The sequence below is a fragment of the Rhinoderma darwinii genome, chromosome 3 (genome assembly GCF_050947455.1).
Source record: "Rhinoderma darwinii isolate aRhiDar2 chromosome 3, aRhiDar2.hap1, whole genome shotgun sequence".
Lineage (NCBI taxonomy): Eukaryota > Metazoa > Chordata > Amphibia > Anura > Rhinodermatidae > Rhinoderma > Rhinoderma darwinii.
The window spans coordinates 77,444,474-77,469,450 of NC_134689.1; the positions used below are offsets into that span (position 1 = coordinate 77,444,474).

At 39.5% G+C, this 24,977-nt stretch overlaps 26 non-coding genes across 26 annotated transcripts; all 26 read right to left on the minus strand.

Annotated features, from left to right (window-relative positions):
- Window positions 1–1,582: 1,582 nt before the first annotated feature.
- On the minus strand, window positions 1,583–1,665 carry TRNAL-CAG (transfer RNA leucine (anticodon CAG)). The gene has a single exon. It is a non-coding gene; the product is annotated as a tRNA-Leu (tRNA).
- Window positions 1,666–2,659: 994 nt separating this feature from the next.
- On the minus strand, window positions 2,660–2,742 carry TRNAL-CAG (transfer RNA leucine (anticodon CAG)). The gene has a single exon. It is a non-coding gene; the product is annotated as a tRNA-Leu (tRNA).
- Window positions 2,743–3,495: 753 nt separating this feature from the next.
- Window positions 3,496–3,578, minus strand: TRNAL-CAG (transfer RNA leucine (anticodon CAG)). The gene has a single exon. It is a non-coding gene; the product is annotated as a tRNA-Leu (tRNA).
- A 751-nt stretch (window positions 3,579–4,329) lies between these two features.
- Window positions 4,330–4,412, minus strand: TRNAL-CAG (transfer RNA leucine (anticodon CAG)). Its single transcript has one exon. It is a non-coding gene; the product is annotated as a tRNA-Leu (tRNA).
- A 2,075-nt stretch (window positions 4,413–6,487) lies between these two features.
- Window positions 6,488–6,570, minus strand: TRNAL-CAG (transfer RNA leucine (anticodon CAG)). Its single transcript has one exon. It is a non-coding gene; the product is annotated as a tRNA-Leu (tRNA).
- Window positions 6,571–7,082: 512 nt separating this feature from the next.
- TRNAL-CAG (transfer RNA leucine (anticodon CAG)) lies at window positions 7,083–7,165 on the minus strand. The gene has a single exon. It is a non-coding gene; the product is annotated as a tRNA-Leu (tRNA).
- A 1,360-nt stretch (window positions 7,166–8,525) lies between these two features.
- Window positions 8,526–8,608, minus strand: TRNAL-AAG (transfer RNA leucine (anticodon AAG)). The gene has a single exon. It is a non-coding gene; the product is annotated as a tRNA-Leu (tRNA).
- Window positions 8,609–9,794: 1,186 nt separating this feature from the next.
- TRNAL-AAG (transfer RNA leucine (anticodon AAG)) lies at window positions 9,795–9,877 on the minus strand. The gene has a single exon. It is a non-coding gene; the product is annotated as a tRNA-Leu (tRNA).
- A 1,009-nt stretch (window positions 9,878–10,886) lies between these two features.
- TRNAL-AAG (transfer RNA leucine (anticodon AAG)) lies at window positions 10,887–10,969 on the minus strand. The gene has a single exon. It is a non-coding gene; the product is annotated as a tRNA-Leu (tRNA).
- A 2,185-nt stretch (window positions 10,970–13,154) lies between these two features.
- On the minus strand, window positions 13,155–13,237 carry TRNAL-AAG (transfer RNA leucine (anticodon AAG)). The gene has a single exon. It is a non-coding gene; the product is annotated as a tRNA-Leu (tRNA).
- Window positions 13,238–13,749: 512 nt separating this feature from the next.
- TRNAL-AAG (transfer RNA leucine (anticodon AAG)) lies at window positions 13,750–13,832 on the minus strand. The gene has a single exon. It is a non-coding gene; the product is annotated as a tRNA-Leu (tRNA).
- A 512-nt stretch (window positions 13,833–14,344) lies between these two features.
- On the minus strand, window positions 14,345–14,427 carry TRNAL-CAG (transfer RNA leucine (anticodon CAG)). Its single transcript has one exon. It is a non-coding gene; the product is annotated as a tRNA-Leu (tRNA).
- A 511-nt stretch (window positions 14,428–14,938) lies between these two features.
- Window positions 14,939–15,021, minus strand: TRNAL-AAG (transfer RNA leucine (anticodon AAG)). Its single transcript has one exon. It is a non-coding gene; the product is annotated as a tRNA-Leu (tRNA).
- Window positions 15,022–15,775: 754 nt separating this feature from the next.
- On the minus strand, window positions 15,776–15,858 carry TRNAL-CAG (transfer RNA leucine (anticodon CAG)). The gene has a single exon. It is a non-coding gene; the product is annotated as a tRNA-Leu (tRNA).
- Window positions 15,859–16,612: 754 nt separating this feature from the next.
- TRNAL-AAG (transfer RNA leucine (anticodon AAG)) lies at window positions 16,613–16,695 on the minus strand. The gene has a single exon. It is a non-coding gene; the product is annotated as a tRNA-Leu (tRNA).
- Window positions 16,696–17,202: 507 nt separating this feature from the next.
- Window positions 17,203–17,285, minus strand: TRNAL-AAG (transfer RNA leucine (anticodon AAG)). Its single transcript has one exon. It is a non-coding gene; the product is annotated as a tRNA-Leu (tRNA).
- A 497-nt stretch (window positions 17,286–17,782) lies between these two features.
- TRNAL-AAG (transfer RNA leucine (anticodon AAG)) lies at window positions 17,783–17,865 on the minus strand. Its single transcript has one exon. It is a non-coding gene; the product is annotated as a tRNA-Leu (tRNA).
- Window positions 17,866–18,619: 754 nt separating this feature from the next.
- On the minus strand, window positions 18,620–18,702 carry TRNAL-AAG (transfer RNA leucine (anticodon AAG)). The gene has a single exon. It is a non-coding gene; the product is annotated as a tRNA-Leu (tRNA).
- A 512-nt stretch (window positions 18,703–19,214) lies between these two features.
- Window positions 19,215–19,297, minus strand: TRNAL-CAG (transfer RNA leucine (anticodon CAG)). The gene has a single exon. It is a non-coding gene; the product is annotated as a tRNA-Leu (tRNA).
- A 512-nt stretch (window positions 19,298–19,809) lies between these two features.
- On the minus strand, window positions 19,810–19,892 carry TRNAL-AAG (transfer RNA leucine (anticodon AAG)). Its single transcript has one exon. It is a non-coding gene; the product is annotated as a tRNA-Leu (tRNA).
- A 754-nt stretch (window positions 19,893–20,646) lies between these two features.
- TRNAL-AAG (transfer RNA leucine (anticodon AAG)) lies at window positions 20,647–20,729 on the minus strand. Its single transcript has one exon. It is a non-coding gene; the product is annotated as a tRNA-Leu (tRNA).
- Window positions 20,730–21,483: 754 nt separating this feature from the next.
- TRNAL-AAG (transfer RNA leucine (anticodon AAG)) lies at window positions 21,484–21,566 on the minus strand. Its single transcript has one exon. It is a non-coding gene; the product is annotated as a tRNA-Leu (tRNA).
- A 754-nt stretch (window positions 21,567–22,320) lies between these two features.
- Window positions 22,321–22,403, minus strand: TRNAL-CAG (transfer RNA leucine (anticodon CAG)). The gene has a single exon. It is a non-coding gene; the product is annotated as a tRNA-Leu (tRNA).
- Window positions 22,404–23,157: 754 nt separating this feature from the next.
- Window positions 23,158–23,240, minus strand: TRNAL-CAG (transfer RNA leucine (anticodon CAG)). Its single transcript has one exon. It is a non-coding gene; the product is annotated as a tRNA-Leu (tRNA).
- A 507-nt stretch (window positions 23,241–23,747) lies between these two features.
- TRNAL-AAG (transfer RNA leucine (anticodon AAG)) lies at window positions 23,748–23,830 on the minus strand. Its single transcript has one exon. It is a non-coding gene; the product is annotated as a tRNA-Leu (tRNA).
- Window positions 23,831–24,327: 497 nt separating this feature from the next.
- TRNAL-AAG (transfer RNA leucine (anticodon AAG)) lies at window positions 24,328–24,410 on the minus strand. Its single transcript has one exon. It is a non-coding gene; the product is annotated as a tRNA-Leu (tRNA).
- Window positions 24,411–24,977: the final 567 nt, after the last annotated feature.

Sequence of the window (24,977 nt, forward strand, 5' to 3'; positions counted from 1 at the left end):
AGTTTTTGGGAATTTAAAATAGAAAGATTAGAACTGTTTCTTGTCCATTTCCATCATGTAGTTATTGGTTTATGATTAACAGTGGTGTAACAAAGAGGTCCTGAAGAACCCTTGTTCTTGCTTTAACCTGAAAATACAGAAAAACTACCCTGGGAGGTACCCAGCAGTAGTTTAGTGGAGTTCCATTCTCTATAACATTCACTCAAGTAAGCAGAGGAATCTGTATTGTCTTACATAGTTACTTAAATATGAAATAGAAAATAAAAAGATTAGTACTGTTTCTTGTCCATTTCCATCATGTAGTTATTGGTTTATGATTAACAGTGCTGTAAAAAAGAGGTCCTGAAGAACCCTTGTTCTTGCTTTAACCTGAAAATACAGAAAAACTACCCTGGGAGGTACCCAGCAGTAGTTTAGTGGAGTTCCATTCTCTATAACATTCACTCAAGTAAGCAGAGGAATCGGTATTGTCTTACATAGTTTACTTAAATATGAGTATTCAAAAGTGGGATTTAAATCCACGCCTTCACGAGAGACTGCTCGGTCATCCTATCCTACACAAATAAGAAAACTTTCAAGATTGGATGCCAAGCCAGTCATCTGAAGAGTCTAACATTTTGGGGCGTGTTTTGGCATAGTGGGTTTGTTCTTGCTTTAACCTGAAAATACAGAAAAACTACCCTGGGAGGTACCCAGCAGTAGTTTAGTGGAGTTCCATTCTCTATAACATTCACTCAAGTAAGCAGAGGAATCGGTATTGTCTTACATAGTTTACTTAAATATGAGTATTCAAAAGTAGGATTTAAATCCACGCCTTCACGAGAGACTGCTCGGTCATCCTATCCTACACAAATAAGAAAACTTTCAAGATTGGATGCCAAGCCAATCATCTGAAGAGTCTAACATTTTGGGGCATGTTTTGGCATAGCGGGTTTTTTCACTAGCGCTGTCGGAATGACATTGCAGTGTGTTTAAGAAAAGTTGTATTGTCAGAAGTGGGATTTGAACCCACGCCTCCAGGGGAGACTGTGACCTGAACGCAGCGCCTTAGACCGCTCGGCCATCCTGACTTATAGAAAAGCCAAGCCTTTCAGAAATGGAAGAAAAAACCGTCATGTTAAGGGTCCAGTTTTTGGGAATTTAAAATAGAAAGATTAGAACTGTTTCTTGTCCATTTCCATCATGTAGTTATTGGTTTATGATTAACAGTGCTGTAACAAAGAGGTCCTGAAGAACCCTTGTTCTTGCTTTAACCTGAAAATACAGAAAAACTACCCTGGGAGGTACCCAGCAGTAGTTTAGTGGAGTTCCATTCTCTATAACATTCACTCAAGTAAGCAGAGGAATCTGTATTGTCTTACATAGTTTACTTAAATATGAGTATTCAAAAGTGGGATTTAAATCCACGCCTTCACGAGAGACTGCTCGGTCATCCTATCCTACACAAATAAGAAAACTTTCAAGATTGGATGCCAAGCCAGTCATCTGAAGAGTCTAACATTTTGGGGCGTGTTTTGGCATAGTGGGTTTTTTCATTAGCGCTGTCGGAATGACATTGCAGTGTGTTTAATAAAAGTTGTATTGTCAGAAGTGGGATTTGAACCCACGCCTCCAGGGGAAACTGCGACCTGAACGCAGCGCCTTAGACCGCTCGGCCATCCTGACTTATAGAAAAGCCAAGCCTTTCAGAAATGGAAGAAAAAACCGTCATGTTAAGGGTCCAGTTTTTGGGAATTTAAAATAGAAAGATTAGAACTGTTTCTTGTCCATTTCCATCATGTAGTTATTGGTTTATGATTAACAGTGCTGTAACAAAGAGGTCCTGAAGAACCCTTGTTCTTGCTTAACCTGAAAATACAGAAAAACTACCCTGGGAGGTACCCAGCAGTAGTTTAGTGGAGTTCCATTCACTATAACATTCACTCAAGTAAGCAGAGGAATCTGTATTGTCTTACATAGTTACTTAAATATGAAATAGAAAATAGAAAGATTAGTACTGTTTCTTGTCCATTTCCATCATGTAGTTATTGGTTTATGATTAACAGTGCTGTAACAAAGAGGTCCTGAAGAACCCTTGTTCTTGCTTAACCTGAAAATACAGAAAAACTACCCTGGGAGGTACCCAGCAGTAGTTTAGTGGAGTTCCATTCACTATAACATTCACTCAAGTAAGCAGAGGAATCTGTATTGTCTTACATAGTTACTTAAATATGAAATAGAAAATAGAAAGATTAGTACTGTTTCTTGTCCATTTCCATCATGTAGTTATTGGTTTATGATTAACAGTGCTGTAAAAAAGAGGTCCTGAAGAACCCTTGTTCTTGCTTTAACCTGAAAATACAGAAAAACTACCCTGGGAGGTACCCAGCAGTAGTTTAGTGGAGTTCCATTCTCTATAACATTCACTCAAGTAAGCAGAGGAATCGGTATTGTCTTACATAGTTTACTTAAATATGAGTATTCAAAAGTGGGATTTAAATCCACGCCTTCACGAGAGACTGCTCGGTCATCCTATCCTACACAAATAAGAAAACTTTCAAGATTGGATGCCAAGCCAGTCATCTGAAGAGTCTAACATTTTGGGGCGTGTTTTGGCATAGTGGGTTTTTTCATTAGCGCTGTCGGAATGACATTGCAGTGTGTTTAATAAAAGTTGTATTGTCAGAAGTGGGATTTGAACCCACGCCTCCAGGGGAGACTGCGACCTGAACGCAGCGCCTTAGACCGCTCGGCCATCCTGACTTATAGAAAAGCCAAGCCTTTCAGATATGGAAGAAAAAACCGTCATGTTAAGGGTCCAGTTTTTGGGAATTTAAAATAGAAAGATTAGAACTGTTTCTTGTCCATTTCCATCATGTAGTTATTGGTTTATGATTAACAGTGCTGTAACAAAGAGTTCCTGAAGAACCCTTGTTCTTGCTTTAACCTGAAAATACAGAAAAACTACCCTGGGAGGTACCCAGCAGTAGTTTAGTGGAGTTCCATTCTCTATAACATTCACTCAAGTAAGCAGAGGAATCTGTATTGTCTTACATAGTTACTTAAATATGAAATAGAAAATAGAAAGATTAGTACTGTTTCTTGTCCATTTCATCATGTAGTTATTGGTTTATGATTAACAGTGCTGTAAAAAAGAGGTCCTGAAGAACCCTTGTTCTTGCTTTAACCTGAAAATACAGAAAAACTACCCTGGGAGGTACCCAGCAGTAGTTTAGTGGAGTTCCATTCTCTATAACATTCACTCAAGTAAGCAGAGGAATCGGTATTGTCTTACATAGTTTACTTAAATATGAGTATTCAAAAGTGGGATTTAAATCCACGCCTTCACGAGAGACTGCTCGGTCATCCTATCCTACACAAATAAGAAAACTTTCAAGATTGGATGCCAAGCCAGTCATCTGAAGAGTCTAACATTTTGGGGCGTGTTTTGGCATAGTGGGTTTTTTCACTAGCGCTGTCGGAATGACATTGCAGTGTGTTTAATAAAAGTTGTATTGTCAGAAGTGGGATTTGAACCCACCCCTCCAGGGGAGACTGCGACCTGAACGCAGCGCCTTAGACCGCTCGGCCATCCTGACTTATAGAAAAGCCAAGCCTTTCAGAAATGGAAGAAAAAACCGTCATGTTAAGGGTCCAGTTTTTGGGAATTTAAAATAGAAAGATTAGAACTGTTTCTTGTCCATTTCCATCATGTAGTTATTGGTTTATGATTAACAGTGCTGTAACAAAGAGGTCCTGAAGAACCCTTGTTCTTGCTTTAACCTGAAAATACAGAAAAACTACCCTGGGAGGTACCCAGCAGTAGTTTAGTGGAGTTCCATTCTCTATAACATTCACTCAAGTAAGCAGAGGAATCTGTATTGTCTTACATAGTTACTTAAATATGAAATAGAAAATAGAAAGAATAGTACTGTTTCTTGTCCATTTCCATCATGTAGTTATTGGTTTATGATTAATGCTGTAAAAAAGAGGTCCTGAAGAACCCTTGTTCTTGCTTTAACCTGAAAATACAGAAAAACTACCCTGGGAGGTACCCAGCAGTAGTTTAGTGGAGTTCCATTCTCTATAACATTCACTCAAGTAAGCAGAGGAATCGGTATTGTCTTACATAGTTTACTTAAATATGAGTATTCAAAAGTGGGATTTAAATCCACGCCTTCACGAGAGACTGCTCGGTCATCCTATCCTACACAAATAAGAAAACTTTCAAGATTGGATGCCAAGCCAGTCATCTGAAGAGTCTAACATTTTGGGGCGTGTTTTGGCATAGTGGGTTTTTTCACTAGCGCTGTCGGAATGACATTGCAGTGTGTTTAATAAAAGTTGTATTGTCAGAAGTGGGATTTGAACCCACGCCTCCAGGGGAGACTGCGACCTGAACGCAGCGCCTTAGACCGCTCGGCCATCCTGACTTATAGAAAAGTCAAGCCTTTCAGAAATGGAAGAAAAAACCGTCATGTTAAGGGTCCAGTTTTTGGGAATTTAAAATAGAAAGATTAGAACTGTTTCTTGTCCATTTCCATCATGTAGTTATTGGTTTATGATTAACAGTGCTGTAACAAAGAGGTCCTGAAGAACCCTTGTTCTTGTTTTAACCTGAAAATACAGAAAAACTACCCTGGGAGGTACCCAGCAGTAGTTTAGTGGAGTTCCATTCTCTATAACATTCACTCAAGTAAGCAGAGGAATCTGTATTGTCTTACATAGTTACTTAAATATGAAATAGAAAATAGAAAGATTAGTACTGTTTCTTTTCCATTTCCATCATGTAGTTATTGGTTTATGATTAACAGTGCTATAAAAAAGAGGTCCTGAAGAACCCTTGTTCTTGCTTTAACCTGAAAATACAGAAAAACTACCCTGGGAGGTACCCAGCAGTAGTTTAGTGGAGTTCCATTCTCTATAACATTCACTCAAGTAAGCAGAGGAATCTGTATTGTCTTACATAGTTACTTAAATATGAAATAGAAAATAGAAAGATTAGTACTGTTTCTTGTCCATTTCCATCATGTAGTTATTGGTTTATGATTAACAGTGCTATAAAAAAGAGGTCCTGAAGAACCCTTGTTCTTGCTTTAACCTGAAAATACAGAAAAACTACCCTGGGAGGTACCCAGCAGTAGTTTAGTGGAGTTCCATTCTCTATAACATTCACTCAAGTAAGCAGAGGAATCGGTATTGTCTTACATAGTTTACTTAAATATGAGTATTCAAAAGTGGGATTTAAATCCACGCCTTCACGAGAGACTGCTCGGTCATCCTATCCTACACAAATAAGAAAACTTTCAAGATTGGATGCCAAGCCAGTCATCTGAAGAGTCTAACATTTTGGGGCGTGTTTTGGCATAGTGGGTTTTTTCACTAGCGCTGTCGGAATGACATTGCAGTGTGTTTAATAAAAATTGTTTTGTCAGAACTGGGATTTGAACCCACGCCTCCAGGGGAGACTGCGACCTTAACGCAGCGCCTTAGACCGCTCGGCCATCCTGACTTATAGAAAAGCCAAGCCTTTCAGAAATGGAAGAAAAAACCGTCATGTTAAGGGTCCAGTTTTTGGGAATTTAAAATAGAAAGATTAGAACTGTTTCTTGTCCATTTCCATCATGTAGTTATTGGTTTATGATTAACAGTGCTGTAACAAAGAGGTCCTGAAGAACCCTTGTTCTTGCTTTAACCTGAAAATACAGAAAAACTACCCTGGGAGGTACCCAGCAGTAGTTTAGTGGAGTTCCATTCTCTATAACATTCACTCAAGTAAGCAGAGGAATCTGTATTGTCTTACATAGTTACTTAAATATGAAATAGAAAATAGAAAGATTAGTACTGTTTCTTGTCCATTTCCATCATGTAGTTATTGGTTTATGATTAACAGTGCTGTAAAAAAGAGGTCCTGAAGAACCCTTGTTCTTGCTTTAACCTGAAAATACAGAAAAACTACCCTGGGAGGTACCCAGCAGTAGTTTAGTAGAGTTCCATTCTCTATAACATTCACTCAAGTAAGCAGAGGAATCTGTATTGTCTTACATAGTTACTTAAATATGAAATAGAAAATAGAAAGATTAGTACTGTTTCTTGTCCATTTCCATCATGTAGTTATTGGTTTATGATTAACAGTGCTGTAAAAAAGAGGTCCTGAAGAACCCTTGTTCTTGCTTTAACCTGAAAATACAGAAAAACTACCCTGGGAGGTACCCAGCAGTAGTTTAGTGGAGTTCCATTCTCTATAACATTCACTCAAGTAAGCAGAGGAATCGGTATTGTCTTACATAGTTTACTTAAATATGAGTATTCAAAAGTAGGATTTAAATCCACGCCTTCACGAGAGACTGCTCGGTCATCCTATCCTACACAAATAAGAAAACTTTCAAGATTGGATGCCAAGCCAGTCATCTGAAGAGTCTAACATTTTGGGGCATGTTTTGGCATAGTGGGTTTTTTCACTAGCGCTGTCGGAATGACATTGCAGTGTGTTTAATAAAAGTTGTATTGTCAGAAGTGGGATTTGAACCCACGCCTCCAGGGGAGACTGCGACCTGAACGCAGCGCCTTAGACCACTCGGCCATCCTGACTTATAGAAAAGCCAAGCCTTTCAGAAATGGAAGAAAAAACCGTCATGTTAAGGGTCCAGTTTTTGGGAATTTAAAATAGAAAGATTAGAACTGTTTCTTGTCCATTTCCATCATGTAGTTATTGGTTTATGATTAACAGTGCTGTAACAAAGAGGTCCTGAAGAACCCTTGTTCTTGCTTTAACCTGAAAATACAGAAAAACTACCCTGGGAGGTACCCAGCAGTAGTTTAGTGGAGTTCCATTCTCTATAACATTCACTCAAGTAAGCAGAGGAATCGGTATTGTCTTACATAGTTTACTTAAATATGAGTATTCAAAAGTAGGATTTAAATCCACGCCTTCACGAGAGACTGCTCGGTCATCCTATCCTACACAAATAAGAAAACTTTCAAGATTGGATGCCAAGCCAGTCATCTGAAGAGTCTAACATTTTGGGGCATGTTTTGGCATAGTGGGTTTTTTCACTAGCGCTGTCGGAATGACATTGCAGTGTGTTTAATAAAAGTTGTATTGTCAGAAGTGGGATTTGAACCCACGCCTCCAGGGGAGACTGCGACCTGAACGCAGCGCCTTAGACCACTCGGCCATCCTGACTTATAGAAAAGCCAAGCCTTTCAGAAATGGAAGAAAAAACCGTCATGTTAAGGGTCCAGTTTTTGGGAATTTAAAATAGAAAGATTAGAACTGTTTCTTGTCCATTTCCATCATGTAGTTATTGGTTTATGATTAACAGTGCTGTAACAAAGAGGTCCTGAAGAACCCTTGTTCTTGCTTTAACCTGAAAATACAGAAAAACTACCCTGGGAGGTACCCAGCAGTAGTTTAGTGGAGTTCCATTCTCTATAACATTCACTCAAGTAAGCAGAGGAATCGGTATTGTCTTACATAGTTTACTTAAAGGAACAGTGTCATGGCAAATAATTTTTTTATATGTTAAAGATGTTAGTGCTGTAATAAAAACGTTTATATTCATTTGTGTGTTTGTGTTTTACTGTTTCTTATTTTTACACTTTTTCTTCCCTATGGGGGCTGCCATTTTTTGTTCCATTTCTGTGTGTGTCGATTAACGACACACACAGACATGGAGTACGGCAGCCACAGTCCCATAGGGACTGTGAACGGCTCCCGTCCCATTCACGTCCGTGTACGGCGTCTGTGTGGGAACTGCGCATGCGCCGCTCCCACACAGTCCTATTCGAAATTGGCGCCGTCCGGCGCCATTTTCCTGTGGACCGGAAGTCGCGGCCGGACTGTAATATTACTACTTCCGGTCGCGGCTTCCGGACTTGTGCACATGGAACAGCGGCAGCAAAGGGAGCGGACGGGCCCGAGGGAGCCGCGGCGGCAGGAGCAGGTAAGACATTTCAATGTATGTTAGTGTTTGTGTGTGTTTACTACTGTATGTAAACCTACTACACTGTGGGTTACCTCAAAAAATGGCGACACACAGTGTAGGAGGTTAAACCTTTCAAACCCCTCGTTTATCCCGGCACTAGCCAGGATAAAGGAGGGGGGGATGCTGAGAGCTCACTAGAGCGAGGGCTTTTAACCCAATGTTGCAATGCTGCAACATTGGGAACAGCTCCATCTAGTGACCAAAAATGGGTAGTATTATAAATTAGAAATAATTTATAATATTTCCTGGACTCGTGCAAAAAAAAAAAAAAAATTTGAACAATGTTTAATCACTAAATGTTTAATTTTTAAAAAAAAAACATGTTTTTAGGGCAACACCATGCCTTTAAATATGAGTATTCAAAAGTGGGATTTAAATCCACGCCTTCACGAGAGACTGCTCGGTCATACTATCCTACACAAATAAGAAAACTTTCAAGATTGGATGCCAAGCCAGTCATCTGAAGAGTCTAACATTTTGGGGCGTGTTTTGGCATAGTGGGTTTTTTCACTAGCGCTGTCGGAAATGACATTGCAGTGTGTTTAAGAAAAGTTGTATTGTCAGAAGTGGGATTTGAACCCACGCCTCCAGGGGAGACTGCGACCTTAACGCAGCGCCTTAGACCGCTCGGCCATCCTGACTTATAGAAAAGCCAAGCCTTTCAGAAATGGAAGAAAAAACCGTAATGTTAAGGGTCCAGTTTTTAGGAATTTAAAATAGAGAGATAAGTACTGTTTCTTGTCCATTTCCATCATGTAGTTATTGGTTTATGATTAACAGTGCTGTAACAAAGAGGTCCTGAAGAACCCTTGTTCTTGCTTTAACCTGAAAATACAGAAAAACTACCCTGGGAGGTACCCAGCAGTAGTTTAGTGGAGTTCCATTCTCTATAACATTCACTCAAGTAAGCAGAGGAATCTGTATTGTCTTACATAGTTACTTAAATATGAAATAGAAAATAGAAAGATTAGTACTGTTTCTTGTCCATTTCCATCATGTAGTTATTGGTTTATGATTAACAGTGCTGTAAAAAAGAGGTCCTGAAGAACCCTTGTTCTTGCTTTAACCTGAAAATACAGAAAAACTACCCTGGGAGGTACCCAGCAGTAGTTTAGTGGAGTTCCATTCTCTATAACATTCACTCAAGTAAGCAGAGGAATCGGTATTGTCTTACATAGTTTACTTAAATATGAGTATTCAAAAGTAGGATTTAAATCCACGCCTTCACGAGAGACTGCTCGGTCATTCTATCCTACACAAATAAGAAAACTTTCAAGATTGGATGCCAAGCCTTAGACCGCTCGGCCATCCTGACTTATAGAAAAGCCACGCCTTTCAGAAATGGAAGAAAAAACCGTCATGTTAAGGGTCCAGTTTTTGGGAATTTAAAATAGAAAGATTAGAACTGTTTCTTGTCCATTTCCATCATGTAGTTATTGGTTTATGATTAACAGTGCTGTAACAAAGAGGTCCTGAAGAACCCTTGTTCTTGCTTTAACCTGAAAATACAGAAAAACTACCCTGGGAGGTACCCAGCAGTAGTTTAGTGGAGTTCCATTCTCTATAACATTCACTCAAGTAAGCAGAGGAATCGGTATTGTCTTACATAGTTTTCTTAAATATGAGTATTCAAAAGAGGGATTTAAATCCACGCCTTCACGAGAGACTGCTCGGTCATCCTATCCTACACAAATAAGAAAACTTTCAAGATTGGATGCCAAGCCAGTCATCTGAAGAGTCTAAAATTTTGGGGCGTGTTTTGGCATAGTGGGTTTTTTCACTAGCGCTGTCGGAATGACATTGCAGTGTGTTTAATAAAAGTTGTATTGTCAGAAGTGGGATTTGAACTCACGCCTCCAGGGGAGACTGCGACCTTAACGCAGCGCCTTAGACCGCTCGGCCATCCTGACTTATAGAAAAGCCAAGCCTTTCAGATATGGAAGAAAAAACCGTCATGTTAAGGGTCCAGTTTTTGGGAATTTAAAATAGAAAGATTAGAACTGTTTCTTGTCCATTTCCATCATGTAGTTATTGGTTTATGATTAACAGTGCTGTAACAAAGAGGTACTGAAGAACCCTTGCTCTTGCTTTAACCTGAAAATACAGAAAAACTACCCTGGGAGGTACCCAGCAGTAGTTTAGTGGAGTTCCATTCTCTATAACATTCACTCAAGTAAGCAGAGGAATCTGTATTGTCTTACATAGTTTACTTAAATATGAGTATTCAAAAGTGGGATTTAAATCCACGACTTCACGAGAGACTGCTCGGTCATCCTATCCTACACAAATAAGAAAACTTTCAAGATTGGATGCCAAGCCAGTCATCTGAACCCTTGTTCTTGCTTTAACCTGAAAATACAGAAAAACTACCCTGGGAGGTACCCAGCAGTAGTTTAGTGGAGTTCCATTCTCTATAACATTCACTCAAGTAAGCAGAGGAATCTGTATTGTCTTACATAGTTACTTAAATATGAAATAGAAAATAGAAAGATTAGTAATGTTTCTTGTCCATTTCCATCATGTAGTTATTGGTTTATGATTAACAGTGCTGTAAAAAAGAGGTCCTGAAGAACCCTTGTTCTTGCTTTAACCTGAAAGTACAGAAAAACTACCCTGGGAGGTACCCAGCAGTAGTTTAGTGGAGTTCCATTCTCTATAACATTCACTCAAGTAAGCAGAGGAATCGGTATTGTCTTACATAGTTTACTTAAATATGAGTATTCAAAAGTGGGATTTAAATCCACGCCTTCACGAGAGACTGCTCGGTCATCCTATCCTACACAAATAAGAAAACTTTCAAGATTGGATGCCAAGCCAGTCATCTGAAGAGTCTAACATTTTGGGGCGTGTTTTGGCATAGTGGGTTTTTTCACTAGCGCTGTCGGAATGACATTGCAGTGTGTTTAAGAAAAGTTGTATTGTCAGAAGTGGGATTTGAACCCACGCCTCCAGGGGAGACTGCGACCTTAACGCAGCGCCTTAGACCGCTCGGCCATCCTGACTTATAGAAAAGCCAAGCCTTTCAGATATGGAAGAAAAAACCGTCATGTTAAGGGTCCAGTTTTTGGGAATTTAAAATAGAAAGATTAGAACTGTTTCTTGTCCATTTCCATCATGTAGTTATTGGTTTATGATTAACAGTGCTGTAACAAAGAGGTCCTGAAGAACCCTTGTTCTTGCTTTAACCTGAAAATACAGAAAAACTACCCTGGGAGGTACCCAGCAGTAGTTTAGTGGAGTTCCATTCTCTATAACATTCACTCAAGTAAGCAGAGGAATCTGTATTGTCTTACATAGTTACTTAAATATGAAATAGAAAATAGAAAGATTAGTACTGTTTCTTGTCCATTTCCATCATGTAGTTATTGGTTTATGATTAACAGTGCTGTAAAAAAGAGGTCCTGAAGAACCCTTGTTCTTGCTTTAACCTGAAAATACAGAAAAACTACCCTGGGAGGTACCCAGCAGTAGTTTAGTGGAGTTCCATTCTCTATAACATTCTCTCAAGTAAGCAGAGGAATCGGTATTGTCTTACATAGTTTACTTAAATATGAGTATTCAAAAGTGGGATTTAAATCCACGCCTTCACGAGAGACTGCTCGGTCATCCTATCCTACACAAATAAGAACACTTTCAAGATTGGATGCCAAGCCAGTTATCTGAAGAGTCTAACATTTTGGGGCGTGTTTTGGCATAGTGGGTTTTTTCACTAGCGCTGTCGGAATGACATTGCAGTGTGTTTAATAAAAATCGTATTGTCAGAAGTGGGATTTGAACCCACGACTCCAGGGGAGACTGCGACCTGAACGCAGCGCCTTAGACCTCTCGGCCATCCTGACTTATAGAAAAGCCAAGCCTTTCAGAAATGGAAGAAAAAACCGTAATGTTAAGGGTCCAGTTTTTAGGAATTTAAAATAGAAAGATTAGTACTGTTTCTTGTCCATTTCCATGATGTAGTTATTGGTTTATGATTAACAGTGCTGTAACAAAGAGGTACTGAAGAACCCTTGTTCTTGCTTTAACCTGAAAATACAGAAAAACTACCCTGGGAGGTACCCAGCAGTAGTTTAGTGGAGTTCCATTCTCTATAACATTCACTCAAGTAAGCAGAGGAATCTGTATTGTCTTACATAGTTACTTAAATATGAAATAGAAAATAGAAAGATTAGTACTGTTTCTTGTCCATTTCCATCATGTAGTTATTGGTTTATGATTAACAGTGCTGTAAAAAAGAGGTCCTGAAGAACCCTTGTTCTTGCTTTAACCTGAAAATACAGAAAAACTACCCTGGGAGGTACCCAGCAGTAGTTTAGTGGAGTTCCATTCTCTATAACATTCATTCAAGTAAGCAGAGGAATCGGTATTGTCTTACATAGTTTACTTAAATATGAGTATTCAAAAGTGGGATTTAAATCCACGCCTTCACGAGAGACTGCTCGGTCATCCTATCCTACACAAATAAGAAAACTTTCAAGATTGGATGCCAAGCCAGTTATCTGAAGAGTCTAACATTTTGGGGCGTGTTTTGGCATAGTGGGTTTTTTCACTAGCGCTGTCGGAATGACATTGCAGTGTGTTTAATAAAAACTGTATTGTCAGAAGTGGGATTTGAACCCAAGCCTCCAGGGGAGACTGCGACCTGAACGCAGCGCCTTAGACCGCTCGGCCATCCTGACTTATAGAAAAGCCAAGCCTTTCAGAAATGGAAGAAAAAACCGTAATGTGAGGGTCCAGTTTTTAGGAATTTAAAATAGAAAGATTAGTACTGTTTCTTGTCCATTTCCATCATGTAGTTATTGGTTTATGATTAACAGTGCTGTAAAAAAGAGGTCCTGAAGAACCCTTGTTCTTGCTTTAACCTGAAAATACAGAAAAACTACCCTGGGAGGTACCCAGCAGTAGTTTAGTGGAGTTCCATTCTCTATAACATTCACTCAAGTAAGCAGAGGAATCGGTATTGTCTTACATAGTTTACTTAAATATGAGTATTCAAAAGTGGGATTTAAATCCACGCCTTCACGAGAGACTGCTCGGTCATCCTATCCTACACAAATAAGAAAACTTTCAAGATTGGATGCCAAGCCAGTCATCTGAAGAGTCTAACATTTTGGGGCGTGTTTTGGCATAGTGGGTTTTTTCACTAGCGCTGTCGGAATGACATTGCAGTGTGTTTAAGAAAAGTTGTATTGTCAGAAGTGGGATTTGAACCCACGCCTCCAGGGGAGACTGCGACCTTAACGCAGCGCCTTAGACCGCTCGGCCATCCTGACTTATAGAAAAGCCAAGCCTTTCAGAAATGGAAGAAAAAACCGTAATGTTAAGGGTCCAGTTTTTAGGAATTTAAAATAGAGAGATAAGTACTGTTTCTTGTCCATTTCCATCATGTAGTTATTGGTTTATGATTAACAGTGCTGTAAAAAAGAGGTCCTGAAGAACCCTTGTTCTTGCTTTAACCTGAAAATACAGAAAAACTACCCTGGGAGGTACCCAGCAGTAGTTTAGTGGAGTTCCATTCTCTATAACATTCACTCAAGTAAGCAGAGGAATCGGTATTGTCTTACATAGTTTACTTAAATATGAGTATTCAAAAGTGGGATTTAAATCCACACCTTCACGAGAGACTGCTCGGTCATCCTATCCTACACAAATAAGAAAACTTTCAAGATTGGATGCCAAGCCAGTCATCTGAAGAGTCTAACATTTTGGGGCGTGTTTTGGCATAGTGGGTTTTTTCACTAGCGCTGTCGGAATGACATTGCAGTGTGTTTAAGAAAAGTTGTATTGTCAGAAGTGGGATTTGAACCCACGCCTCCAGGGGAGACTGCGACCTTAACGCAGCGCCTTAGACCGCTCAGCCATCCTGACTTATAGAAAAGCCAAGCCTTTCAGAAATGGAAGAAAAAACCGTAATGTTAAGGGTCCAGTTTTTAGGAATTTAAAATAGAGAGATAAGTACTGTTTCTTGTCCATTTCCATCATGTAGTTATTGGTTTATGATTAACAGTGCTGTAAAAAAGAGGTCCTGAAGAACCCTTGTTCTTGCTTTAACCTGAAAATACAGAAAAACTACCCTGGGAGGTACCCAGCAGTAGTTTAGTGGAGTTCCATTCTCTATAACATTCACTCAAGTAAGCAGAGGAATCGGTATTGTCTTACATAGTTTACTTAAATATGAGTATTCAAAAGTGGGATTTAAATCCACGCCTTCACGAGAGACTGCTCGGTCATCCTATCCTACACAAATAAGAAAACTTTCAAGATTGGATGCCAAGCCAGTTATCTGAAGAGTCTAACATTTTGGGGCGTGTTTTGGCATAGTGGGTTTTTTCACTAGCGCTGTCGGAATGACATTGCAGTGTGTTTAATAAAAATTGTATTGTCAGAAGTGGGATTTGAACCCACGCCTCCAGGGGAGACTGCGACCTGAACGCAGCGCCTTAGACCGCTCGGCCATCCTGACTTATAGAAAAGCCAAGCCTTTCAGAAATGGAAGAAAAAACCGTAATGTGAGGGTCCAGTTTTTAGGAATTTAAAATAGAAAGATTAGTACTGTTTCTTGTCCATTTCCATCATGTAGTTATTGGTTTATGATTAACAGTGCTGTAAAAAAGAGGTCCTGAAGAACCCTTGTTCTTGCTTTAACCTGAAAATACAGAAAAACTACCCTGGGAGGTACCCAGCAGTAGTTTAGTGGAGTTCCATTCTCTATAACATTCACTCAAGTAAGCAGAGGAATCGGTATTGTCTTACATAGTTTACTTAAATATGAGTATTCAAAAGTGGGATTTAAATCCACGCCTTCACGAGAGACTGCTCGGTCATCCTATCCTACACAAATAAGAAAACTTTCAAGATTGGATGCCAAGCCAGTCATCTGAAGAGTCTAACATTTTGGGGCGTGTTTTGGCATAGTGGGTTTTTTCACTAGCGCTGTCGGAATGACATTGCAGTGTGTTTAATAAAAGTTGTATTGTCAGAAGTGGGATTTGAACCCACGCCTCCAGGGGAGACTGTGACCTTAACGCAGCGCCTTAGACCGCTCGGCCATCCTGACTTATAGAAAAGCCAAGCCTTTCAGATATGGAAGAAAAAACCGTCATGTTAAGGGTCCAGTTTTTGGGAATTTAAAATAGAAAGATTAGAACTGTTTCTTGTCCATTTCCATCATGTAGTTATTGGTTTATGATTAACAGTGCTGTAACAAAGAGGTCCTGAAGAACCCTTGTTCTTGCTTTAACCTGAAAATACAGAAAAACTACCCTGGGAGGTACCCAGCAGTAGTTTAGTGGAGTTCCATTCTCTATAACATTCACTCAAGTAAGCAGAGGAATCTGTATTGTCTTACATAGTTACTTAAATATGAAATAGAAAATAGAAAGATTAGTACTGTTTCTTGTCCATTTCCATCATGTAGTTATTGGTTTATGATTAACAGTGCTGTAAAAAAGAGGTCCTGAAGAACCCTTGTTCTTGCTTTAACCTGAAAATACAGAAAAACTACCCTGGGAGGTACCCAGCAGTAGTTTAGTGGAGTTCCATTCTCTATAACATTCACTCAAGTAAGCAGAGGAATCGGTATTGTCTTACATAGTTTACTTAAATATGAGTATTCAAAAGTGGGATTTAAATCCACGCCTTCACGAGAGACTGCTCGGTCATCCTATCCTACACAAATAAGAAAACTTTCAAGATTGGATGCCAAGCCAGTCATCTGAAGAGTCTAACATTTTGGGGCGTGTTTCGGCATAGTGGGTTTTTTCACTAGCGCTGTCGGAATGACATTGCAGTGTGTTTAATAAAAATTGTATTGTCAGAAGTGGGATTTGAACCCACGCCTCCAGGGGAGACTGCGACCTGAACGCAGCGCCTTAGACCGCTCGGCCATCCTGACTTATAGAAAAGCCAAGCCTTTCAGATATGGAAGAAAAAACCGTCATGTTAAGGGTCCAGTTTTTGGGAATTTAAAATAGAAAGATTAGAACTGTTTCTTGTCCATTTCCATCATGTAGTTATTGGTTTATGATTAACAGTGCTGTAACAAAGAGGTCCTGAAGAACCCTTGTTCTTGCTTTAACCTGAAAATACAGAAAAACTACCCTGGGAGGTACCCAGCAGTAGTTTAGTGGAGTTCCATTCTCTATAACATTCACTCAAGTAAGCAGAGGAATCTGTATTGTCTTACATAGTTACTTAAATATGAAATAGAAAATAGAAAGATTAGTACTGTTTCTTGTCCATTTCCATCATGTAGTTATTGGTTTATGATTAACAGTGCTGTAAAAAAGAGGTCCTGAAGAACCCTTGTTCTTGCTTTAACCTGAAAATACAGAAAAACTACCCTGGGAGGTACCCAGCAGTAGTTTAGTGGAGTTCCATTCTCTATAACATTCACTCAAGTAAGCAGAGGAATCGGTATTGTCTTACATAGTTTACTTAAATATGAGTATTCAAAAGTGGGATTTAAATCCACACCTTCACGAGAGACTGCTCGGTCATCCTATCCTACACAAATAAGAAAACTTTCAAGATTGGATGCCAAGCCAGTCATCTGAAGAGTCTAACATTTTGGGGCGTGTTTTGGCATAGTGGGTTTTTTCACTAGCGCTGTCGGAATGACATTGCAGTGTGTTTAAGAAAAGTTGTATTGTCAGAAGTGGGATTTGAACCCACGCCTCCAGGGGAGACTGCGACCTTAACGCAGCGCCTTAGACCGCTCAGCCATCCTGACTTATAGAAAAGCCAAGCCTTTCAGAAATGGAAGAAAAAACCGTAATGTTAAGGGTCCAGTTTTTAGGAATTTAAAATAGAGAGATAAGTACTGTTTCTTGTCCATTTCCATCATGTAGTTATTGGTTTATGATTAACAGTGCTGTAAAAAAGAGGTCCTGAAGAACCCTTGTTCTTGCTTTAACCTGAAAATACAGAAAAACTACCCTGGGAGGTACCCAGCAGTAGTTTAGTGGAGTTCCATTCTCTATAACATTCACTCAAGTAAGCAGAGGAATCGGTATTGTCTTACATAGTTTACTTAAATATGAGTATTCAAAAGTGGGATTTAAATCCACGCCTTCACGAGAGACTGCTCGGTCATCCTATCCTACACAAATAAGAAAACTTTCAAGATTGGATGCCAAGCCAGTCATCTGAAGAGTCTAACATTTTGGGGCGTGTTTTGGCATAGTGGGTTTTTTCACTAGCGCTGTCGGAATGACATTGCAGTGTGTTTAATAAAAGTTGTCAGAAGTGGGATTTGAACCCACGCCTCCAGGGGAGACTGCGACCTTAACGCAGCGCCTTAGACCGCTCGGCCATCCTGACTTATAGAAAAGCCAAGCCTTTCAGATATGGAAGAAAAAACCGTCATGTTAAGGGTCCAGTTTTTGGGAATTTAAAATAGAAAGATTAGAACTGTTTCTTGTCCATTTCCATCATGTAGTTATTGGTTTATGATTAACAGTGCTGTAACAAAGAGGTCCTGAAGAACCCTTGTTCTTGCTTTAACCTGAAAATACAGAAAAACTACCCTGGGAGGTACCCAGCAGTAGTTTAGTGGAGTTCCATTCTCTATAACATTTACTCAAGTAAGCAGAGGAATCGGTATTGTCTTACATAGTTTACTTAAATATGAGTATTCAAAAGTGGGATTTAAATCCACGCCTTCACGAGAGACTGCTCGGTCATCCTATCCTACACAAATAAGAAAACTTTCAAGATTGGATGCCAAGCCAGTTATCTGAAGAGTCTAACATTTTGGGGCGTGTTTTTTCACTAGCGCTGTCGGAATGACATTGCAGTGTGTTTATGAAAAGTTGTATTGTCAGAAGTGGGATTTGAACCCACGCCTCCAGGGGAGACTGCGACCTTAACGCAGCGCCTTAGACCGCTCGGCCATCCTGACTTATAGAAAAGCCAAGCCTTTCAGATATGGAAGAAAAAACCGTCATGTTAAGGGTCCAGTTTTTGGGAATTTAAAATAGAAAGATTAGAACTGTTTCTTGTCCATTTCCATCATGTAGTTATTGGTTTATGATTAACAGTGCTGTAACAAAGAGGTACTGAAGAACCCTTGTTCTTGCTTTAACCTGAAAATACAGAAAAACTACCCTGGGAGGTACCCAGCAGTAGTTTAGTGGAGTTCCATTCTCTATAACATTCACTCAAGTAAGCAGAGGAATCTGTATTGTCTTACATAGTTACTTAAATATGAAATAGAAAATAGAAAGATTAGTACTGTTTCTTGTCCATTTCCATCATGTAGTTATTGGTTTATGATTAACAGTGCTGTAAAAAAGAGGTCCTGAAGAACCCTTGTTCTTGCTTTAACCTGAAAATACAGAAAAACTACCCTGGGAGGTACCCAGCAGTAGTTTAGTGGAGTTCCATTCTCTATAACATTCACTCAAGTAAGCAGAGGAATCGGTATTGTCTTACATAGTTTACTTAAATATGAGTATTCAAAAGTGGGATTTAAATCCACACCTTCACGAGAGACTGCTCGGTCATCCTATCCTACACAAATAAGAAAACTTTCAAGATTGGATGCCAAGCCAGTCATCTGAAGAGTCTAACATTTTGGGGCGTGTTTTGGCATAGTGGGTTTTTTCACTAGCGCTGTCGGAATGACATTGCAGTGTGTTTAAGAAAAGTTGTATTGTCAGAAGTGGGATTTGAACCCACGCCTCCAGGGGAGACTGCGACCTTAACGCAGCGCCTTAGACCGCTCAGCCATCCTGACTTATAGAAAAGCCAAGCCTTTCAGAAATGGAAGAAAAAACCGTAATGTTAAGGGTCCAGTTTTTAGGAATTTAAAATAGAGAGATAAGTACTGTTTCTTGTCCATTTCCATCATGTAGTTATTGGTTTATGATTAACAGTGCTGTAAAAAAGAGGTCCTGAAGAACCCTTGTTCTTGCTTTAACCTGAAAATACAGAAAAACTACCCTGGGAGGTACCCAGCAGTAGTTTAGTGGAGTTCCATTCTCTATAACATTCACTCAAGTAAGCAGAGGAATCGGTATTGTCTTACATAGTTTACTTAAATATGAGTATTCAAAAGTGGGATTTAAATCCACGCCTTCACGAGAGACTGCTCGGTCATCCTATCCTACACAAATAAGAAAACTTTCAAGATTGGATGCCAAGCCAGTTATCTGAAGAGTCTAACATTTTGGGGCGTGTTTTGGCATAGTGGGTTTTTTCACTAGCGCTGTCGGAATGACATTGCAGTGTGTTTAATAAAAATTGTATTGTCAGAAGTGGGATTTGAACCCACGCCTCCAGGGGAGACTGCGACCTGAACGCAGCGCCTTAGACCGCTCGGCCATCCTGACTTATAGAAAAGCCAAGCCTTTCAGATATGGAAGAAAAAACCGTCATGTTAAGGGTCCAGTTTTTGGGAATTTAAAATAGAAAGATTAGTACTGTTTCTTGTCCATTTCCATCATGTAGTTATTGGTTTATGATTAACAGTGCTGTAAAAAAGAGGTCCTGAAGAACCCTTGTTCTTGCTTTAACCTGAAAATACAGAAAAACTACCCTGGGAGGTACCCAGCAGTAGTTTAGTGGAGTTCCATTCTCTATAACATTCACTCAAGTAAGCAGAGGAATCGGTATTGTCTTACATAGTTTACTTAAATATGAGTATTCAAAAGTGGGATTTAAATCCACACCTTCACGAGAGACTGCTCGGTCATCCTATCCTACACAAATAAGAAAACTTTCAAGATTGGATGCCAAGCCAGTTATCTGAAGAGTCTAACATTTTGGGGCGTGTTTTGGCATAGTGGGTTTTTTCACTAGCGCTGTCGGAATGACATTGCAGTGTGTTTAAGAAAAGTTGTATTGTCAGAAGTGGGATTTGAACCCACGCCTCCAGGGGAGACTGCGACCTTAACGCAGCGCCTTAGACCGCTCGGCCATCCTGACTTATAGAAAAGCCAAGCCTTTCAGATATGGAAGAAAAAACCGTCATGTTAAGGGTCCAGTTTTTGGGAATTTAAAATAGAAAGATTAGAACTGTTTCTTGTCCATTTCCATCATGTAGTTATTGGTTTATGATTAACAGTGCTGTAACAAAGAGGTCCTGAAGAACCCTTGTTCTTGCTTTAACCTGAAAATACAGAAAAACTACCCTGGGAGGTACCCAGCAGTAGTTTAGTGGAGTTCCATTCTCTATAACATTCACTCAAGTAAGCAGAGGAATCTGTATTGTCTTACATAGTTACTTAAATATGAAATAGAAAATAGAAAGATTAGTACTGTTTCTTGTCCATTTCCATCATGTAGTTATTGGTTTATGATTAACAGTGCTGTAAAAAAGAGGTCCTGAAGAACCCTTGTTCTTGCTTTAACCTGAAAATACAGAAAAACTACCCTGGGAGGTACCCAGCAGTAGTTTAGTGGAGTTCCATTCTCTATAACATTCACTCAAGTAAGCAGAGGAATCGGTATTGTCTTACATAGTTTACTTAAATATGAGTATTCAAAAGTGGGATTTAAATCCACGCCTTCACGAGAGACTGCTCGGTCATCCTATCCTACACAAATAAGAAAACTTTCAAGATTGGATGCCAAGCCAGTCATCTGAAGAGTCTAACATTTTGGGGCGTGTTTTGGCATAGTGGGTTTTTTCACTAGCGCTGTCGGAATGACATTGCAGTGTGTTTAATAAAAGTTGTATTGTCAGAAGTGGGATTTGAACCCACGCCTCCAGGGGAGACTGCGACCTTAACGCAGCGCCTTAGACCGCTCGGCCATCCTGACTTATAGAAAAGCCAAGCCTTTCAGATATGGAAGAAAAAACCGTCATGTTAAGGGTCCAGTTTTTGGGAATTTAAAATAGAAAGATTAGAACTGTTTCTTGTCCATTTCCATCATGTAGTTATTGGTTTATGATTAACAGTGCTGTAACAAAGAGGTCCTGAAGAACCCTTGTTCTTGCTTTAACCTGAAAATACAGAAAAACTACCCTGGGAGGTACCCAGCAGTAGTTTAGTGGAGTTCCATTCTCTATAACATTCACTCAAGTAAGCAGAGGAATCTGTATTGTCTTACATAGTTACTTAAATATGAAATAGAAAATAGAAAGATTAGTACTGTTTCTTGTCCATTTCCATCATGTAGTTATTGGTTTATGATTAACAGTGCTGTAAAAAAGAGGTCCTGAAGAACCCTTGTTCTTGCTTTAACCTGAAAATACAGAAAAACTACCCTGGGAGGTACCCAGCAGTAGTTTAGTGGAGTTCCATTCTCTATAACATTCACTCAAGTAAGCAGAGGAATCGGTATTGTCTTACATAGTTTACTTAAATATGAGTATTCAAAAGTGGGATTTAAATCCACGCCTTCACGAGAGACTGCTCGGTCATCCTATCCTACACAAATAAGAAAACTTTCAAGATTGGATGCCAAGCCAGTCATCTGAAGAGTCTAACATTTTGGGGCGTGTTTTGGCATAGTGGGTTTTTTCACTAGCGCTGTCGGAATGACATTGCAGTGTGTTTAATAAAAGTTGTATTGTCAGAAGTGGGATTTGAACCCACGCCTCCAGGGGAGACTGCGACCTTAACGCAGCGCCTTAGACCGCTCGGCCATCCTGACTTATAGAAAAGCCAAGCCTTTCAGATATGGAAGAAAAAACCGTCATGTTAAGGGTCCAGTTTTTGGGAATTTAAAATAGAAAGATTAGAACTGTTTCTTGTCCATTTCCATCATGTAGTTATTGGTTTATGATTAACAGTGCTGTAACAAAGAGGTCCTGAAGAACCCTTGTTCTTGCTTTAACCTGAAAATACAGAAAAACTACCCTGGGAGGTACCCAGCAGTAGTTTAGTGGAGTTCCATTCTCTATAACATTCACTCAAGTAAGCAGAGGAATCTGTATTGTCTTACATAGTTACTTAAATATGAAATAGAAAATAGAAAGATTAGTACTGTTTCTTGTCCATTTCCATCATGTAGTTATTGGTTTATGATTAACAGTGCTGTAAAAAAGAGGTCCTGAAGAACCCTTGTTCTTGCTTTAACCTGAAAATACAGAAAAACTACCCTGGGAGGTACCCAGCAGTAGTTTAGTGGAGTTCCATTCTCTATAACATTCACTCAAGTAAGCAGAGGAATCGGTATTGTCTTACATAGTTTACTTAAATATGAGTATTCAAAAGTGGGATTTAAATCCACGCCTTCACGAGAGACTGCTCGGTCATCCTATCCTACACAAATAAGAAAACTTTCAAGATTGGATGCCAAGCCAGTCATCTGAAGAGTCTAACATTTTGGGGCGTGTTTCGGCATAGTGGGTTTTTTCACTAGCGCTGTCGGAATGACATTGCAGTGTGTTTAATAAAAATTGTATTGTCAGAAGTGGGATTTGAACCCACGCCTCCAGGGGAGACTGCGACCTGAACGCAGCGCCTTAGACCGCTCGGCCATCCTGACTTATAGAAAAGCCAAGCCTTTCAGATATGGAAGAAAAAACCGTCATGTTAAGGGTCCAGTTTTTGGGAATTTAAAATAGAAAGATTAGAACTGTTTCTTGTCCATTTCCATCATGTAGTTATTGGTTTATGATTAACAGTGCTGTAACAAAGAGGTCCTGAAGAACCCTTGTTCTTGCTTTAACCTGAAAATACAGAAAAACTACCCTGGGAGGTACCCAGCAGTAGTTTAGTGGAGTTCCATTCTCTATAACATTCACTCAAGTAAGCAGAGGAATCTGTATTGTCTTACATAGTTACTTAAATATGAAATAGAAAATAGAAAGATTAGTACTGTTTCTTGTCCATTTCCATCATGTAGTTATTGGTTTATGATTAACAGTGCTGTAAAAAAGAGGTCCTGAAGAACCCTTGTTCTTGCTTTAACCTGAAAATACAGAAAAACTACCCTGGGAGGTACCCAGCAGTAGTTTAGTGGAGTTCCATTCTCTATAACATTCACTCAAGTAAGCAGAGGAATCGGTATTGTCTTACATAGTTTACTTAAATATGAGTATTCAAAAGTGGGATTTAAATCCACGCCTTCACGAGAGACTGCTCGGTCATCCTATCCTACACAAATAAGAAAACTTTCAAGATTGGATGCCAAGCCAGTCATCTGAAGAGTCTAACATTTTGGGGCGTGTTTCGGCATAGTGGGTTTTTTCACTAGCGCTGTCGGAATGACATTGCAGTGTGTTTAATAAAAATTGTATTGTCAGAAGTGGGATTTGAACCCACGCCTCCAGGGGAGACTGCGACCTGAACGCAGCGCCTTAGACCGCTCGGCCATCCTGACTTATAGAAAAGCCAAGCCTTTCAGAAATGGAAGAAAAAACCGTAATGTTAAGGGTCCAGTTTTTAGGAATTTAAAATAGAAAGATTAGTACTGTTTCTTGTCCATTTCCATCATGTAGTTATTGGTTTATGATTAACAGTGCTGTAAAAAAGAGGTCCTGAAGAACCCTTGTTCTTGCTTTAACCTGAAAATACAGAAAAACTACCCTGGGAGGTACCCAGCAGTAGTTTAGTGGAGTTCCATTCTCTATAACATTCACTCAAGTAAGCAGAGGAATCGGTATTGTCTTACATAGTTTACTTAAATATGAGTATTCAAAAGTGGGATTTAAATCCACGCCTTCACGAGAGACTGCTCGGTCATCCTATCCTACACAAATAAGAAAACTTTCAAGATTGGATGCCAAGCCAGTCATCTGAAGAGTCTAACATTTTGGGGCGTGTTTTGGCATAGTGGGTTTTTTCACTAGCGCTGTCGGAATGACATTGCAGTGTGTTTAATAAAAGTTGTCAGAAGTGGGATTTGAACCCACGCCTCCAGGGGAGACTGCGACCTTAACGCAGCGCCTTAGACCGCTCGGCCATCCTGACTTATAGAAAAGCCAAGCCTTTCAGATATGGAAGAAAAAACCGTCATGTTAAGGGTCCAGTTTTTGGGAATTTAAAATAGAAAGATTAGAACTGTTTCTTGTCCATTTCCATCATGTAGTTATTGGTTTATGATTAACAGTGCTGTAACAAAGAGGTCCTGAAGAACCCTTGTTCTTGCTTTAACCTGAAAATACAGAAAAACTACCCTGGGAGGTACCCAGCAGTAGTTTAGTGGAGTTCCATTCTCTATAACATTTACTCAAGTAAGCAGAGGAATCGGTATTGTCTTACATAGTTTACTTAAATATGAGTATTCAAAAGTGGGATTTAAATCCACGCCTTCACGAGAGACTGCTCGGTCATCCTATCCTACACAAATAAGAAAACTTTCAAGATTGGATGCCAAGCCAGTTATCTGAAGAGTCTAACATTTTGGGGCGTGTTTTTTCACTAGCGCTGTCGGAATGACATTGCAGTGTGTTTATGAAAAGTTGTATTGTCAGAAGTGGGATTTGAACCCACGCCTCCAGGGGAGACTGCGACCTTAACGCAGCGCCTTAGACCGCTCGGCCATCCTGACTTATAGAAAAGCCAAGCCTTTCAGATATGGAAGAAAAAACCGTCATGTTAAGGGTCCAGTTTTTGGGAATTTAAAATAGAAAGATTAGAACTGTTTCTTGTCCATTTCCATCATGTAGTTATTGGTTTATGATTAACAGTGCTGTAACAAAGAGGTACTGAAGAACCCTTGTTCTTGCTTTAACCTGAAAATACAGAAAAACTACCCTGGGAGGTACCCAGCAGTAGTTTAGTGGAGTTCCATTCTCTATAACATTCACTCAAGTAAGCAGAGGAATCTGTATTGTCTTACATAGTTACTTAAATATGAAATAGAAAATAGAAAGATTAGTACTGTTTCTTGTCCATTTCCATCATGTAGTTATTGGTTTATGATTAACAGTGCTGTAAAAAAGAGGTCCTGAAGAACCCTTGTTCTTGCTTTAACCTGAAAATACAGAAAAACTACCCTGGGAGGTACCCAGCAGTAGTTTAGTGGAGTTCCATTCTCTATAACATTCACTCAAGTAAGCAGAGGAATCGGTATTGTCTTACATAGTTTACTTAAATATGAGTATTCAAAAGTGGG